The sequence below is a fragment of the Urtica dioica genome, chromosome 6 (genome assembly GCF_054948205.1).
Source record: "Urtica dioica subsp. dioica isolate 48M chromosome 6, U.dioica_male_clone48M_v1_H2, whole genome shotgun sequence".
Taxonomy (NCBI): Eukaryota; Viridiplantae; Streptophyta; class Magnoliopsida; order Rosales; family Urticaceae; genus Urtica; species Urtica dioica.
Window position 1 is genome coordinate 22,394,987 of NC_142761.1, and position 16,250 is coordinate 22,411,236.

Sequence of the window (16,250 nt, forward strand, 5' to 3'; positions counted from 1 at the left end):
GGCTCGTAGGCCTTATTGAATGTTTAGAAAGCAAAGAAATAAAATGGGGGGATCGCTGGCTAGTGGTAGTACTCTCTTCCAGTGTTGCGCATTCCACAGGCGATAGATCGGTGTCTCGTCCATGTATGACCTGGTAGACCGTGTGGGGTCCCTGATGAGGACGCCGTTACCTTGCACTTGGGTGTCATGCAGGTGTTTTTATGGACTTCGTGGAGGACCTTGGTTGACTCGACGCTATCTCTAAGTTTAGAGATCGTGTTAACCGTCTTTTTAGCGGTCTTTCCATCGATTCCTTGGATGTAACATATTCTGGCTTGGGATTGGTCTCCAGCCATGATGCCGATTCCATTCTTGGTAGGGAACTTCACCAGTAGGTGGTATGTTGAAGTAATGGCCCTTAGTCGGTTCAGTGTGGGTCGCCCAACGATTACGTTGTAGGGGGACTCTTGGTCGACCACTAGGAATGGGACCATGTGAACGACTTCAATGCCTCCGGGAGTTCCGAAGGTGACCGGTAGATCGATGATGCCTTCGGTCATGACTCTCTCCCCAGTGAACCGGAATAGAGGCGTTTGGGTCGGAGTTGGGCGTAGCCCCCCGAGCTTCATGCGCTCTAGGGTGGACTTGAAGATTATGTCGGCAGCACTGCCGTTGTCGATGAGAACTCTTTTCACCAAGTTATTAGCTACTTGGGCTTTGAGCACAATTGCGTCATTGTGCGGATGCACAACTCGCTTGGCCTCTTTGGTGGTGAAATGCATCGTCTCGTGAGGCACGGACGGAGGTTCTTCATACGTGAGGTTGACGTGCATAGCAGCGTCTTCTTGAGCCACGGCCCTTAGGAATTTTTTCTGTTGTCGGGCCGAATCTCCATCTTGTGGACCTCCCAATACGGTGGTCACAACGTGGAGTTGTGGATTGGCATTGGCAGTAGCCGTGGTTCGGTCGGCAGAAGCGGCTGTTCCTCCTCCCCTGCCAGACTGTGGTCTGTTCGAGGTGGGGCCCGCAGCGCTAATCATGCGTAACACGAACTCTTTTAGCTCACCCCGTTGGATCAATGCCTCGATCTGCCTTTTAAGACTATAACATTCAGAGGTCAAGTGACCGTATTCCAGATGGAACTCGCAATATTTAGATCTATCGCGAGTCGCGGGATCTTTGTTCATTGGAGCCGGGGGAGTGAACTTGTCACGTGCTAAAGCTAGGATTTGCTCCGGCGTTGTGTTCAACGGTGTGAACGACGAGTAGCCCTTAAAGTCTTCCGCAAGTCGCGGCTTCTGGGGCATCGGAGGTCGTCTATTAAAAGTCTGACCTCCTCTGTTTCGCCTTTTACGGGAGTTTCCTTGCTCGTTGCCAGGCTCGTCTCGGTGGTGAGGGCTTTGATCATTGCCCTTGCGACCATCGAGGTAATCTTCGACTCCCATGAAGGTCTTGGCTCGAGTCATTAACTCGGCCATGGTAGAAGGGACACGGCCGACGATGGACTTAAGGAAGTCACTTGTGCGCAAGCCTTCAGTGATGGCAGTGATTGCGTCTTTGTCGTCAAAGCGGTCGACCTTATTCGATTCTTCAGTGAATCGGGCGAGGTATCGTCTAAGAGACTCGCCATCCTCTTGCCTGATTGACCACAGGTACATCTTGGTCTTCTTTTGGACCATAGACGTAGCGAACCGTGCTAGGAACATGTCCTTCAGGTCTTTGAACGAGCGGATGCTTCCCGGCCTTAAGTTCTTGAACCACTCGAAGCCGGGTCCGGCGAGGGTAAGACTAAAAGCTTGGCACATAGCGCCGGGAGTGACACCCTGCATCGTCATCCAGGTTTCATAGTGCTGGATGTGGTAAGCAGGATCTGCTTTTCCATTATATGTAGCGAGGTTCGGGAGTTTGAAATTTCCCGTACATACCTCGGCCAATATCTGAGCCGTGAAAGGCGAGGACTTCTCCTCAACGACCCCATAGGCACTTCCGCCTATTCCATGTTCTCGGAGATCTCGTACTTCATTTCGAAGATTGTGGATCATTGTGATCACATCGAGACCGGTAGTCGGAGTAACTCCCTGTTCGGGAGGAGTCACCTGTCGTCTTTCATTTGACCCTTGACCCGTTCGGCGGTTCCCGTTAGTTGGGGCTGCTGCGGGGATGTTTGGCCGAGAGCTTAGTCGCTCCCTTAGGTCATCGCCACGCTCGATGCGTTGGGCGGTGAGGTGATCCCTAAGATCTGGGCTGGTCGTTCGGAGGCGCAGGCTTCGTCTGCGACGGCGCGCTCTCCGCGTGCCCTGACTCTCCTCAACGTTCTCCCTTCGACCTAGTCGGTCGAGGGCCGAGCGTCGGGAGTTTCCCTCTTGAGAAGCAGCCGGCGCGTCGCCTTTCCGGGGTAGGGGATTCGAAGGACCGGCTTCAAACATGGCGGGGAGTCCTCCGTCCTTCGTGAGAGAAGTCTCGATATCCTCCGGATCGCAAGTACCCTCATAGTCAGGGTCACGGTCGTGGCTTTCCTCGTTGAGGTTCTCAGGATCCCCGTTGGGGGTCATTGCGTTATGCGCGGGTTGCTTCGCAGCCAGTCGGCTGTGGTACCTCGCGTTCTTTGCCTTTAGTTGGCAGACGTTCTCCTCCAACTCCATGATGCGGTGGTCCCTGCTATCTGGAGATGGAGATGGTGAGCGGGTCGAGCTCTCTTCATGGAGCGACTCTTCGTCACCATGCGCTCGGGAGCGCAAGAAGTATTTCTTGGTCCCAGTGACGTTTTCGGGGTTGTTCACGCCCTCAGAACGTACGGGTGGTTGAGTACTCATCTTTTCTCAAGTTCGAGAAAGTTGAGTTTGTAGAAGAAAAGAAGAAGATGAACAGAAGGGATTTCGGGCTGAACAGGTCGGGAAGTGCCCTCCTTCTAGCGCCAAAATGTTGTCGCACGAAAATGAACAACTATTTAAAACCTCGGGCGGTTCGATCCAAGGCCGGACCAAGTGATCGCACCCGGGCCAAGAGTGTGAACTCGATAGTCTCGAGCTAGGGTTTTCTCCGATCAACCCGCCTCTCGGGAGAGGTAGGGGGTGAGGAGGAGGAGTGACCGTGCCTTGGTTGTCGGCTGCCTACGTACCCGTGCGTGGGATCAGGTCAGAACGTAGTTCAAGCGTGTGTGACGCAGTATGAGGCGTGGAGCCTTAGCGAAGAGGCGTGCTCGACGAAGGAAACGGGGCGCGAGGAGTCCTCGGCAGCGTCTCAGAACTTCGGAGATCGCGTACGCGAGAGAGAATGTGTGTTTTCTCTCTTTTGGAGACGTGGAAGACTCTAAGTCGAGAGTTCCTTGTTGTGGCGGAGATTCCGGACGCGTAGGCGATTCCTAGTCGGAAATGCAGGACGCGTAGGCGATTTCTTGTCAGAAATGGCGGACGCGTCTAGGGTGCTAGACGCGTAGGCGATTTTCAGTCGAAAACCGTTAGAGCACTCGTGGGCTCAAGATTAATCGCTCGATCAAGAGAGGCGGCACTCGGGAGTCCCCGGAAAGCGCTTCAGAATCTCCGAGAGCGAGAAATCGTGGAGAATCCGCTTCAGGCCAAGGATGGCATCTAGAGAAGCGGAGAGAAGTCTCAAGTTCCTTGAGAATGAATGGGATGGCTTTCCCCTCAATGGGAGGGGGTATTTATAGGTGTTTGGGGGCCTTAGGAGGCTCCTTTTTCGTCCATGTGGGACTAGGAACGCGCGTGGCATTAATTGGAGGCGCACGGCGCGCGCGGCGCACAAAGAGCGGCGCACAACGTGCGGTGCGCGGCTCAGGGGGCGCGGCGCGCGGGTCATCTAGCGCGGCGCGCGGGTCTTTGGACGCGGCGCAGGATGCGCGGCGCGGGCGCGTCTTGGCGCGGCGCGCGGTCTGCCTGACGCGGCGCGCGGCCTGTCTGGCGCGCCGCGCAGGCTGCTGTGCTTGGTTGGCCGGCGCGGCTGCGCGCGCGGCGCACGGCCCGTTTCGTCGGGCTCTTGCGAGCCTTTGAATACCATTCTTGCCGCATGAAATATGAAGGTTTCCATTTGACGAGAGTGACTTGACTCGAGGAGCGAAGCTCGACTCGAGGAGACTGACTCAAGGCTCAACCCAAGGAGCGAAGCTCAACTCGGGGAGCCGACTCAAGTCTCAACTCGAGGGGCTAGGCTCGACTCAAAGAGTCAAGAGTTTGGGCGAAGGCTTGAAGACTTGCCGCTCTTCAGGACCTCCGGCCTGACCATCGGCCCTTTGAGCGACGTTCCTTCTTGGCGTCTCGGGTTTTCCGAAAACGACCGACAACAGAAACAAATTTCCTCTAAGGGAAATAAGAGGTAGGCGCCCAACACAAGAAAGAAGCAGGGCAAGGAACAAAAAAGGAAACAAATCCAAGGCTTAATGAAGCCCACCTTGGCCGAGTGCATCATAGAGGAAAAGAGGAAATTGGCTCATGAATATGTGATATTCTATAGAAGAGGAAACTACCTTATTGAAGGTAAGACCTCTCCTATAAATAGGAGCCTCATTCTTCTCATTTTTCTCATTCCACATAAGTTAGACATTGAGAGCTTCTCTCTCTAGACCTTGTGGTGGCCGAACCCTCTTCTGTCTCTCTCTAGTTTATTTTCGATTTTTCTTGTTTTGGCACCTAGGTACTCACTCGACCTGGTGTTTAGCTCTGCGACTTCAAGACTCGTTCTTAAGTCGTAGTGTTTAAAAGTGCCCACTCACTAATTCCTTCTTTTCGAGTGATTTAGTGATAGAAACTTTCGTGGTTGCTCGAGGTGCTGAGGAAAGAAAGAGAGACGTGCTGCGAGGGGAGACGAGCGTTGCAAACTTTCCAAAAGCTTCTTCAAAATTCAAGCTTCAAGAAAGGTTAGTAAACTCTTAGCTCATTTTGATTTTTAATTACATGTACTTGCTTCTTTGTCTAGGTTAGTAAAAACTGTTTTTACTTGAAAAGAATTTTTTTAAAATTCTGCCGCTTCTCGAAGCGTTTAATCTTTTTCTTAAACCCTAGATCAATTGCAACAAAATCTACATGCTCTTCCATAAGCAACAAAAATCATCCCTAACGACGTGCTTATGTCGCGATTAATGGCGGACCAAAATTTGCTCCACGACATTCTCGTGAGAAAAAGAGTGGGCCAGTTGAGTCCCCAAACCTGACACGCGCGTCATGGCGTCACGCTCACAAAGGCACAAGACTCGACCCAAGAGACTCAACCCGAAAACACGACTAGTGTACTAAGATGCCGCACTCGCCGGGGGATCAAGTCTACACCTAATCCCGCCTATCACGTGATACGCGCACCCAAGGGTGCCGTGCTTATAAGATGGTGTGGTCACGCTCGCCGCCCAGCTCGTGCGCCAATAGGCAGCGAGTCACATATGGGTTCCAAAGGCCTACGCCCGCCGGATGAAACTGGTCTAGCCGCAGAATGTTCAACTCGCCGCGGCGAGACATAGCCTTCGCCGGGGCGAGAAAGATACCAAGACAAACCCATTTTGCAGGAGAGATTCTCGCCGTGGTGAAGAAGGATTCTTGCCATGGCGTGAAGGTCATACAACGGTTAAAATTTCTGTTGTAGGAACGTCTCGCCGCGGCGAAGTACATTTTTTCGCGAGGCGAGGTTTCGTGACTTTTTAGGGTTCTACTATAAAGGGTCAAATTCAGTATTTCTTTTTAGTTTTTTCTTCTACCCAAAATCAAGAGAACCATTTTCGACCAAGACTGTGAAGATCTCACCGCCCTAAACCCGTCTCCACGTGCTTGCAACGTCGAATCTCGTCGCTGTCCTCCCTCGCCACGTCCTCCCTGCCATCCTCTCTATCCACATCCTCGCCGTCATCTTCCCTTGCCACTTCTCTCTCTCTCTCTCTCTCTCTGCCATACTCTCTCTTCCCCAACTTCTAAAGGTATGATTTTGTATGTTTTTTTGTGGTTGTTATAGCTTGAATTTCATGTTGTTTTCCCGAATTTGTTTGATTCATAATTCACAAATTTAGGGTTTTTTTATTTTTTTTGTTAGAACATAAAATTAGGATTTTGTTTGATTTTATGAATGAATTACGTTAAAATTTATTGCAGCGAGATAATTACTGAGAGCAATTGAGTTATAATTTTGTTGTCAATGGTGCCCACAAGAAGAGTTGTAATCTTTATATTATACATTTGATGTAATAAAGTATCATGAAGACTCTTGCTTATAATTTCTTATTCAATAATAAAAAGTTGAAACGTTCATTCATTCCTCCTTATCTGTTTGAAGCTTTATGATAAAAAATTAGTCTTTAGTACATAGGCAAACTAAACAACTTACGAAGAGACAAATGTAGATTTGCATGAACAAACTCTTCGTAGTTTGCTTAAAACGATATATTCGCAATCTAAGGGTCAAAGGACTATTGACCTTAGTATGATTGTTAGGAGAATCTATGATGTCTGGTTATGAGGCATTGAGAGTTTGAGACTCTATAATTCTTCTAGGTATCTTCCGAAGGTACTGAATTGACCAGTGCACTTCTAGAGACAAAATAAGAACAAACCATTTAACCTCTTATGTCTCGAAGTCACTACGTATGAATTGCATCATGCTTACCTTAATCCTGAAATGAGACGTGCCATTTCACAGCGTACGTATTCTCATTTGAGAAAGTCAGAGTTTGGATCTACTATGTAATTCCGAACAGGGCCTATTGGTGAAGTACTAAGTTGTGAGAATGTCATGAGTAACTTTGTGAAGTTCTCATAGATATGGAATTCATGTACAAGATTGCTGAAATGCAATGTATATCACCTCATGCTTTGTTCCTTGGAGTGTGAATAAATGAATTGGCCAGTGTCCAAATTGAGTCTTGACTCTTTGGGATGAAACAATGTGACTTGTTAGCTCCTCGTCAATACATTGTTTCTAACTTATTCACAAGCAACAAAGGAGTTGAGGAAATAACAGCTAGAAGGGTAAAATGGTAATTTTATAAATCCCGACTAGCTGATGATATTCATGAAGGGTAAACATAGATAATATTTAGTTGATCTGCTCATCATAATTTGATTGAATTCTTGAGTAGAAAATAAATTCATTTGAACCGAGAGATTTTTAGTGTCAACTCTTTAATGGAGACAGGTTACATTAAGCTAAACTTGGAAAAGGTTTGTGAACTTTTGAGTCCAAGTGTTTAGCTCAAGCTTTGTTCATTTGGGTCCATGAGGTCACTATCACGAGTCACATCGAGTAGGAATAGTTAAACTAGAAGCTAAGTTCAAACAAAAACGAAACAAGTTTTATGAAAATTGTCAAAAGGGTATTTTTTGTCTTTTGAGACATAGGATGAAATGAATGTCAATAAATTTTTTGACATGGTCATTTGATGACATACATCACTCAGCCAAAATTAGATTTATTGGGCCTTGTGGATTAATTTCATTTCATAAGAATTTATTGGGCCTTTTTCATGTTCTCATGAACAAATGGAAAAGCTTCTAGAAGCCTTTTCTATATAGTTTAGGCGCCCAACATACCCAAAGAAAGAGAGAATATTTTGTGCATGAATGTATGAAGATACTTGCCTAAAGAAAAAGAGGAAACTAATTTCCTCTAAGAGGAATAAGGGGAAATCGGCCAAGTAAGTAAAAGGGGAAGCAAATAAAAGAGGAAACAAATCCAAGGCTATGCATGGAACCTCTTGGCCGCCCAAATTAAAGAGGAAATAAGGCAATATTGCTCATGAATATGTGATATTCTATAGAAGAGGAAACTACCTTATTGAAGGTGAGACCTCTCCGATAAATAGGAGCCTTATTCTCCTCATTTCATTCATCCAAAGTTTTAGAGATTGAGAGCTTCTCTCTCTAGACTTCGCCGCCCCTCTCTTCTCTCTCTCTATTCAATTTCGTTTTTATTGTTTTGGCACCTAGGTCCTCATTTGACCTAGAGTTTAGCTATTCGACTTCAAGACTAGTTCTTAAGTTGTAGTGTTTAAAAGTGCCCACACACTAATTCCTTTTCTCTCGAGTGATTTAGTGATAGAAACTTTCGCTGTTGCTCGAGTTGCCGAGGAAGGAAGAGAGAGTGTTGCGATTTTTACGCGCGCAAGTGCACGTGTCTCCCAAGTAATATAGTGAATTAAGTACGAGTGTCGATCCCACGAGGAACAAGCTTAATTAACAAACAAATCAAATAGCACGAATTGAACTAAAAGAAAAGATGGAAATATGTCACAAATTATTGACAAGTTCTAAAACAATTAAATAACAATATAATAAAATAAAAGTTGTAAGCAGAAAGAGAGGCTAAGGACCAAGGCTTCACGGGTTTATTCAACGGTTTGGATACATGAATTTCACGCACAATCAATAATCAACTCACTACTCTTTGCTAACCATACTCACAGAATAATATTGATAAATCTCTCTCGAGCATCTAACAACCTATGTCAAAGTTAGGAAAATCTTCTCTCGATCTCAATCCCTAACGAAAACATGCATTCATAACAAGAGCATTCACACGATTCTATGGCAACCTAACTATCTCTAGCCTAGGCATGCATCATAGTAATTCAAACAAAAAAACTAACAACCTAATCTTTCTCAAGCATCGAGTTGAAGTATACAATCATGAACAAGGTAGCTAATCTCGATCAAGCATTAAAAACGGATTTGAATTAAGCAAAGCAATAGAGAATGGAAATTGAATTTCAATATATTAAATCATATCCATAACCGAATCCTAAACCCACTACGCCATAGTCCTTAATGGAATTAGTTCATGACGTAGCGAGAAAACAAAAATAAAATAAAAGAATAGGAAGAAGAAGAAACCATAATTGCAAACTAAATTGAAAATTAAAATACGGGAGTTCAAGAGTAAAAGAGAAGAAGAAAACTGTAATTGGCGCGAATTGATGAAGAACGGCTCTCCTCTTTCTCTCTATCTCTCCCAAACACTAAGAAAAACAATGAAAAAGTGTCAAAAGTCCTAAACAAGAGGCTAAGAAGTGTATTTATAGGCTTAGGTCGAAATTAGGGTGTTTCCTCTAATTTTCGGAGTAGACTGGGTAACAAAACTTGATCCGACGGCCCAGATTGCTCCAGAAAATGCGTTTCCTTTTTTGGATTCGAGCACCTCGCGGCACGCGGTACAGGGGTCGCGGCGCGAGGTAGTTCTTCTCGGGGGGTCGCGTTCCGCGCTTGACGCTCGGGGATTTTTGACGCTGAGATTCCTCGACCTCGCGGCGCGCGGTCTGGAGGTCGCGGCGCACGGTCTGGAGGTCGCGGCGCGATGTAAACATTTCCTCACCCTCGTGGAACGCGCCAGATGCTCGGAGATTGCTCCGGATGCTTTTCCAAACCTCGCGGTGCACGCTAGGAGGGTCGCGGCGCGAGGTCTGGAGTCTTCCTGACTCCTTCTTCGTTCTTGACTCGTTTTTGATCCCGAATGCCTCGATTTGTACAGATTTGCCCAGAGTATCATAGAAATCCCATTTTTGACCTGAAAACCTTCAAAACACACGAAAAAACCTCAAAACTACTCAAGAACAAGCTCGGATTTAGTTGGGATAATAGGAGTTTTCTACGTACGACACGCACCTATCAGAGACGTGCTGCGTGGGGAGATGAACGTTGCAACCTTTTCCAAAAGCTTCTCAACGTTCAAGCTTCTGAAAGGTTAGTAATCTTTTATGCTCATATTAGTTTTTATTTACATGTGCTTGCTCTTTGTCTAGGTTAGTAAAAACTGTTTTACTTGAAAAACCAAATTTTTAAAATTCCGTCGCTTACCGAAGCGTTAAACTTTTTCTTAAACCCTAGATCGATTCCAACAAATGGTACCAGAGCTATGGTCAAAGATATGCATGTACATGTATTTAAAAATATGAGCTTGAAAATCGTTTTCGAAAGTTTACTAATTTTGTGACAAGTTAGAATTGTTTTCTTAGATTTTTTTTAATTTATTGCTCATGCCTTTTAATTAAAAATCATGTTGTTTTTCTATGAGTTTGGGATGGTTTTAAAACACATTCGAATTGGTTCTGAAATTTTTTAATTTTTTATATTGAAAAACAGTTTTAAAAGTTTTGAAAAAATTTCGAGTAAATTTTTTGACTAGTTTTCTTGTCTTACTAGTTTCTTTTATTTACTTGAATCGTTTTATGCTTGTTGTTATTTCTTTTATACCATGTTTTTACCTTGCTAATAAAAAAAATAAAAGCTTTAACAACTTCATAAAACGTTCCGTTACACTCGATTCTTTTTCGCACCTTAAAAGACCGAACTTTAATTATTTCTTTTTCTTTGAGCTGGAGTAAAACCCGCAGTAAAAGTTGCATAACTCTCTGCTCAGAAATCTAAATTTAATTATTCTTTAATCATATTAAAGGTCTGTCTGTCCTCTTTCCAATGCCACCGGTTTTGGGTTAAAAGGACATCGGAGCTGCCAGTTATGGCGATTTTACTCCGAGTTGCACGGCTGTGCTGAAACTCCAGTTTTTTAGAATTCCGGATTTTCAGCCCCACTACCATGAGTTATAGAACTCTAATGAGAAAAATTTCTCGAGCGAAAATGTTTTTCATAAGATTATAAACATGATGTGTAAGATTAAAATGTTTTGATTTTTGAAATTTTAATTGAAATTGAATTTTACAAAACTAGTTTGAATTTCGAAAAACTATTTTCGTTTTCAAACTTAAAAATATTTATTCATCCAAATCAAATAAGTTCAAAATCTATATGCTCTTGAAAATTTGAGTGGGAGGTCTCCTTGTAGACAAGCCGAATAATAAAAAAGATGTGTAATCTCAAACTTTCAAGTGTTCGAGTTAGTTGAAGTTCACACTTCCCTCATGCACTTTCCCAAAATAGAAAATATAAAAAGATCCGAGTATGTCCCTTGTGCCTTTATGCACTAACACTGCTCTGAACTTGAAAATCTAGAATTCTTTAGTAGTTGTCCGCTCTATCGCTTTATAACTAGGAAAACCGTTTCCGAACTTTTAAGAGTCGATGTACCAACTCCAAAAACTAAGTGGGAGGTTTATATCTGTTGTTTGTAACCCACGATCCCCAACACTAATGAAAAGTGCAATTGTCGCTAGACTAAGAGTCACCCTCGTGGCCCTCTCTTAAATGAGAGTACTCAAGGTGCTTTGCACTGATCATTGCTCAATGAGCTAAATCCGAAAGTGAGACAATGAGACAAGACCTCCCCTCGGCGGATTGTTTTTCAAAGTCAATCTTTTGGACTAACTAGTTGGTTACACACTTAGACTTAATCCCTAGTAATCCTCCCTCGAGGCCTTGCGAAAGGATGTGAGTGGTCAAATTAATTTAAAAGGTGGCTGATCAAAATTGGTGTATTGACATTTTGGCTAAGCATTAATGATGTGTCATATACTTATAAATGGAGATTTTTTGCGGCCTTCCCTCGAAGGAGTAAATTATCGTTTAGTTTATAACACCTTTGGATTTTATCAAATTTTTAAAAACTTAAATCCAAAACCAAATACTAATCATAAACTTGTTTCAACTTTTATAGGCAAAATGTCTCTCAACCCTCTCTCAACCATTCTTTCCTCAAATAAACTCGAAGGCGACAATTACGTCGACTGGAAACGTAACCTCGACATAGTCCTTACTGTCGACAAGCACAAATGGGTTCTCACCACCCCCTGTCCTCAAACGAATGAAGATTCGACGCAAGAGGAAAAAGACGCCCTGGCGGCCTGGCTTCGATCCGATGAGATTGCGAGGTGCTATATTCTGGCATCAATGAACAATGTGTTGCAACAACAACATCATGATTACGAAACTACCACCGATATGCTCTACAATCTCCATGAGATGTTTGGAGGGCAAGGATGTCAAGCTAGGAAACAAGCGGTCCAACAGTTTATGAACTGTCGCATGATGGCTGTGTCACGACCTGCGAGCTTCAGCTCGCCCACGAGCCGCGACCGATCAACTCCAATATCATACATATTAAACAATAGATCATAATACTTTTATATATATTAAAATAGTTTGCGAAAATCCGGGGAAATTTTTCGCTTTTATAACTTAGAGTCTTATAGTGACTCCTATACAAATACATTCCGGAATGTTTTAACAAAAGATACTAACCCCCGGTTAAGAAACCCCATAGCCCATAGGTCAAGGCAATACGCGCTCGGTCTCGGTCTTCGATCTCGTTTTCCGCTTACAAGCTTTTCCCTTATCTACATTACCAAGGGTCATAAAGCTATGAGTCGATTGACTCAGTAAGCGGGAGTCTAACCTATGAAAGAAAACATCTAATGCAGAGCCATATGACGTGCAAACAATCACATAAGAATGCAGGATGCCATTTCCGCTAATTCTCTAGCATGCATAATGTGTGATCACATCCTAGCTAACACTTGTCACTCCGCAAGGTCATACATTTCTATGTTCTAACCTCCGGAATGGCAAGAGACCAACTTCAGACTTCGAGCTGCCGTCTTCCGCTGGCCTAGAGTTTTCGTTTTGTCTGGGATCCACTAGTGGTACCATTTCCTTTTCATTATGACGTCAGCGCACTGGGCTCTTGACGGCAATGAGCTCGCGAATCGCGACCTTCACCCATTCCGCCGTACGGTGCCTGCATCAGCTACCGTCGAGTCTCCAGTCCCGCAATGAGCTCGCGAATCGCGACCTTCACCCATTGCGTAAAGAGTACTCCGCGCACGGATTTCTAAATCCGCTTCATACAAGTCAGTGACTTGTAGGTACCACCGACAACGTTTTTTTTTTAATCTTTGGGTACTCTAGCGTATAGAGTACACAACTAAGCATATACAGGAGAGCGTCTCGGGTTAAATCCCGAAAGAGTTATTGTTTCCCTTTCATGCTCGTTAAGTGTTTTAGGTTGAAGACTCAGGACGTAACTCCTGGTACTTCTACCCTCGGCTCGAATCCGAGAGTACAACCTGCTCTCATGTCACCTCATATCTAGCCAAAGCCTATGGTTAGCAAAGGGATCTAACTACAACAAAGTAGCAACGTGGCTGGTTCAAGTTAGCGTTTGAACCTATGGGTAAAAACTCGACTAAAATTTTCCATAAAGAGTGGCCGAAGCCTTAATCTTCATTGTTTGTGTCTTTTAAGGCTTTTCCTACTCTTCATTATTATTAACACGAAAATGCACGTAAACAGGATTATTCCCTTGGTAAGTAGTTGACTTATGTCTCCACGCTTACCTGGAACAGCTCGACAGAAAGTTCGACAACTTCCAGCGATGTCTTGCTTTTCACGTTCTCCGGAATACTTGACACTTGTCGAAACGTCAAAGGAAGAGTTAATTGAGTTTTAACATCGATAACACTTTCCTCGAAACTTCAAATTCCTGCTTCGTTGCATGACTCTGTCGGTTCCCTCTCGTCCGTCTAATTCTATAATCCCTTTCGTGGAATCCGATAACTAGTCAAATTCATGATTCCAAGCTCCCATAAATTTCCGAAATCAAAACTAAATTTCTCGAGACAATTCAACGAGCCCGGAAACATACTCTATTCAAAATTCGGACCTAAGCAAGTGACACAACCAAACAATTCCTGAGACACAACGAGCAATCCTACAACCAAACGAGCACAAACCCTCGTATCCATATTCAAACACAAGGCACATCATATCCTCATCGATACCAAACATACACAAACAATTGCACAATCTCGACTCAAGTCCCCGATTCAAACACATAATCAAAATTTGCACATAATCGGACTGGTATGAACAGCGACTGAAAAATGCATCATAACTCGAGCTATACAACTCGAAATCCAACGATTCCAGTTTAAGAACGTAACTAACTTCCGTACGTTTCTAACGATATATTATAAGCCTACATATGACCAGAATAGCTATCTCAAAAACAGCCCGCAATATTGGGTCGCTGTTCTGGAATTCAGCAGTTCACAGCTTTGAATACCAGATTTCAAAAATTCATAACTCTTTCAATACTCCACGGATTATTACGTTCTTGGTCATTTTAGAAAGCTCATAACGTCTAATATCCAGGAAAAATATCAACAAAAATAATCTCAGAACACATTGGACTGTCCACGTCCGTTTCTACGGGCTGTGCAAAGCAGTAAAAACCAACAATCGCAAACCAACTCCAAAATCAAACCAATCCAAGAAATTTCATGCTCAATCATCAAAACACAAGCTCAAAGAACAACGATCTTCAATCACTTCCTCATAAAACTCACGGATTAAGAAAAGCCCCAAATCAATGAAACCTAATTTCGAGTTCCTCAATTTGGGTAAACAAACCTCACCTTGCTTTTGGAGAAATCAACCTCTCCGTGCTCACTCTTCTCTTCACCGGCGTCCTCACTCTAGCTCGCGGCGGCTCAAGCTTCACGGCGACTTGGCGGCGGTCGCTCGATCTCCTCGGTGAGGCGCGCACGCACGGAGCTCGGGCTCGGGCTGATGGCGCACGGGAATAACGAACGGGGAGGAAGAAGAATGAAGACGCGAGAGTGATGAGATGGTCTGGTTCGGCCAGAGCTCGTCCTTGGAGCGGTTTGGAAATTTTTTTTTTCTTTGTTATCCTCTGCAGGTGGCTCGCGCGGGTGAAGAAGAAGGAGAAGAGAAGATATAGTGCACGTGAAGAAGAAAAGAGAAGGATGGGATAAGAACGCCACGTGGCAGCTCAAACTTATCCTATTATTCACAAACCAATCTCTTTTCCTTGTTTTCTTTCAAATGGGTCCCTTAAAAATCATTCCAACCAAGTCCTCTTCATATAATTATTTAATTAAACCCATAACCGAAGGGATTATAATTATATGATTCGAACCGAGAATTTTCTTGTTCGTTCTAAATTAATTAAAATATAATTAAGGTTTCTCGGAATTAATTCTCGTTCTTGAGAATTTATTTTTTAAATTAATTTCTGGAATATTTCCTCGGAAATAATTTATTAGTCGAGATAAACTCGATAATTCCTTTATTTATTCCGAGATTTCTCATTTCCTTAATATATTTTCAATTAACTCGATATACTTATACGTCCATCATTCACTCAACAACATAACTGTAACAAACGGGAGCTCATTTATTTTATTCAAATCCACAAGTCGAGCGTTGCAAAAGTTCGTATATTATAATCCCTACCCCCTTAGAAGAGTTTCGTCCTCGAAACTTAGAACAAGGCAGGGTATTTCTTTTGCATCTCGCTCTCAAGCTCCCAAGTAGCTTCTTCTGCGGAGTGTTTCTTCCACAGTACTTTGACTAGAGGTATAGTCTTATTCCTCAAGACTTTCTCCTTGCGATCTAAGATTGCAACGGCTGGTTCTTCATATCTGACGTCAGGAGAAATCTCAACCTCTTGATCTTGTAGTACATGTGAAGGATCAGACAAGTATTTCCGTAACATCGATACGTGAAACACATCATGAAGATTTGACATAGACGGCGGTAGGGCTAGGCGATACACTGCCTTGCCTACTCGTTCCAGAATCTCAAAAGGTCCAACAAATCTCGGGCTGAGTTTCCCTTTCTTCCCGAATCTCATGACACCACGCATCGGAGAGACTTTCAAAAAGACTTTCTCTCCTGCCTCAAACTCTAGAGGTCTTCTACGCTTATCTTCGTAGCTCTTCTGACGACTTTGTGCGGTCTTCATCCGGGCTTGAATTTTCTTGATCGTTTCGGTGGTCCGCTCGAGCAATTTAGGCCCGATGAACTCGCTCTCACCAGCTTCATCCCAATGAACTGGAGAGCGACACTTTCTCCCATAAAGTGCTTCATAAGGTGCCATCCCAATCGTCGATTGATAACTGTTGTTGTACAAAAACTCGACCAAGGGAAGATAACGACTCCACGAGCCGTGGAACTCCAAAACACACGCTCGGAGCATATCTTCTAACACTTGGATCGTGCGTTCACTCTGACCGTCAGTTTGGGGATGAAATGCAGTGCTGAATTTCAGTCGCGTCCCCAAATGTTGTTGTACACTCTTCCAAAATTTGGACGTAAAACGAGCATCACGGTCAGAGACGATTGAGCTAGGAACTCCATGTAGATGAACAATCTCTTTTATGAAGAATTCAGCGAGCTTATCCACAGTGTGAGTGGTCTTGATGGGCATAAAATGAGCTGATTTGGTCAATCTGTCGACAATGACCCAGACTGAGTCATGACCAGCTGTGGTTTTTGGCAAACCTGACACGAAATCCATCGTTATCTGCTCTCACTTCCACTGTGGAATCTCAAGTGGTTGCAGCAGTCCAGCTGGCTTTTGATGCTCTGTC

General features: G+C 44.1%; 1 long non-coding RNA gene across 1 annotated transcript; it reads right to left on the reverse strand.

Moving 5' to 3' along the window:
- Positions 1-11,959: 11,959 nt before the first annotated feature.
- LOC149393503 (uncharacterized) lies at positions 11,960-14,616 on the reverse strand. Its single transcript, XR_016299683.1, has 2 exons — positions 14,271-14,616; positions 11,960-12,191 (listed from the first exon to the last, which is right to left on the reverse strand). It is a non-coding gene; the product is annotated as an uncharacterized LOC149393503 (long non-coding RNA).
- Positions 14,617-16,250: the final 1,634 nt, after the last annotated feature.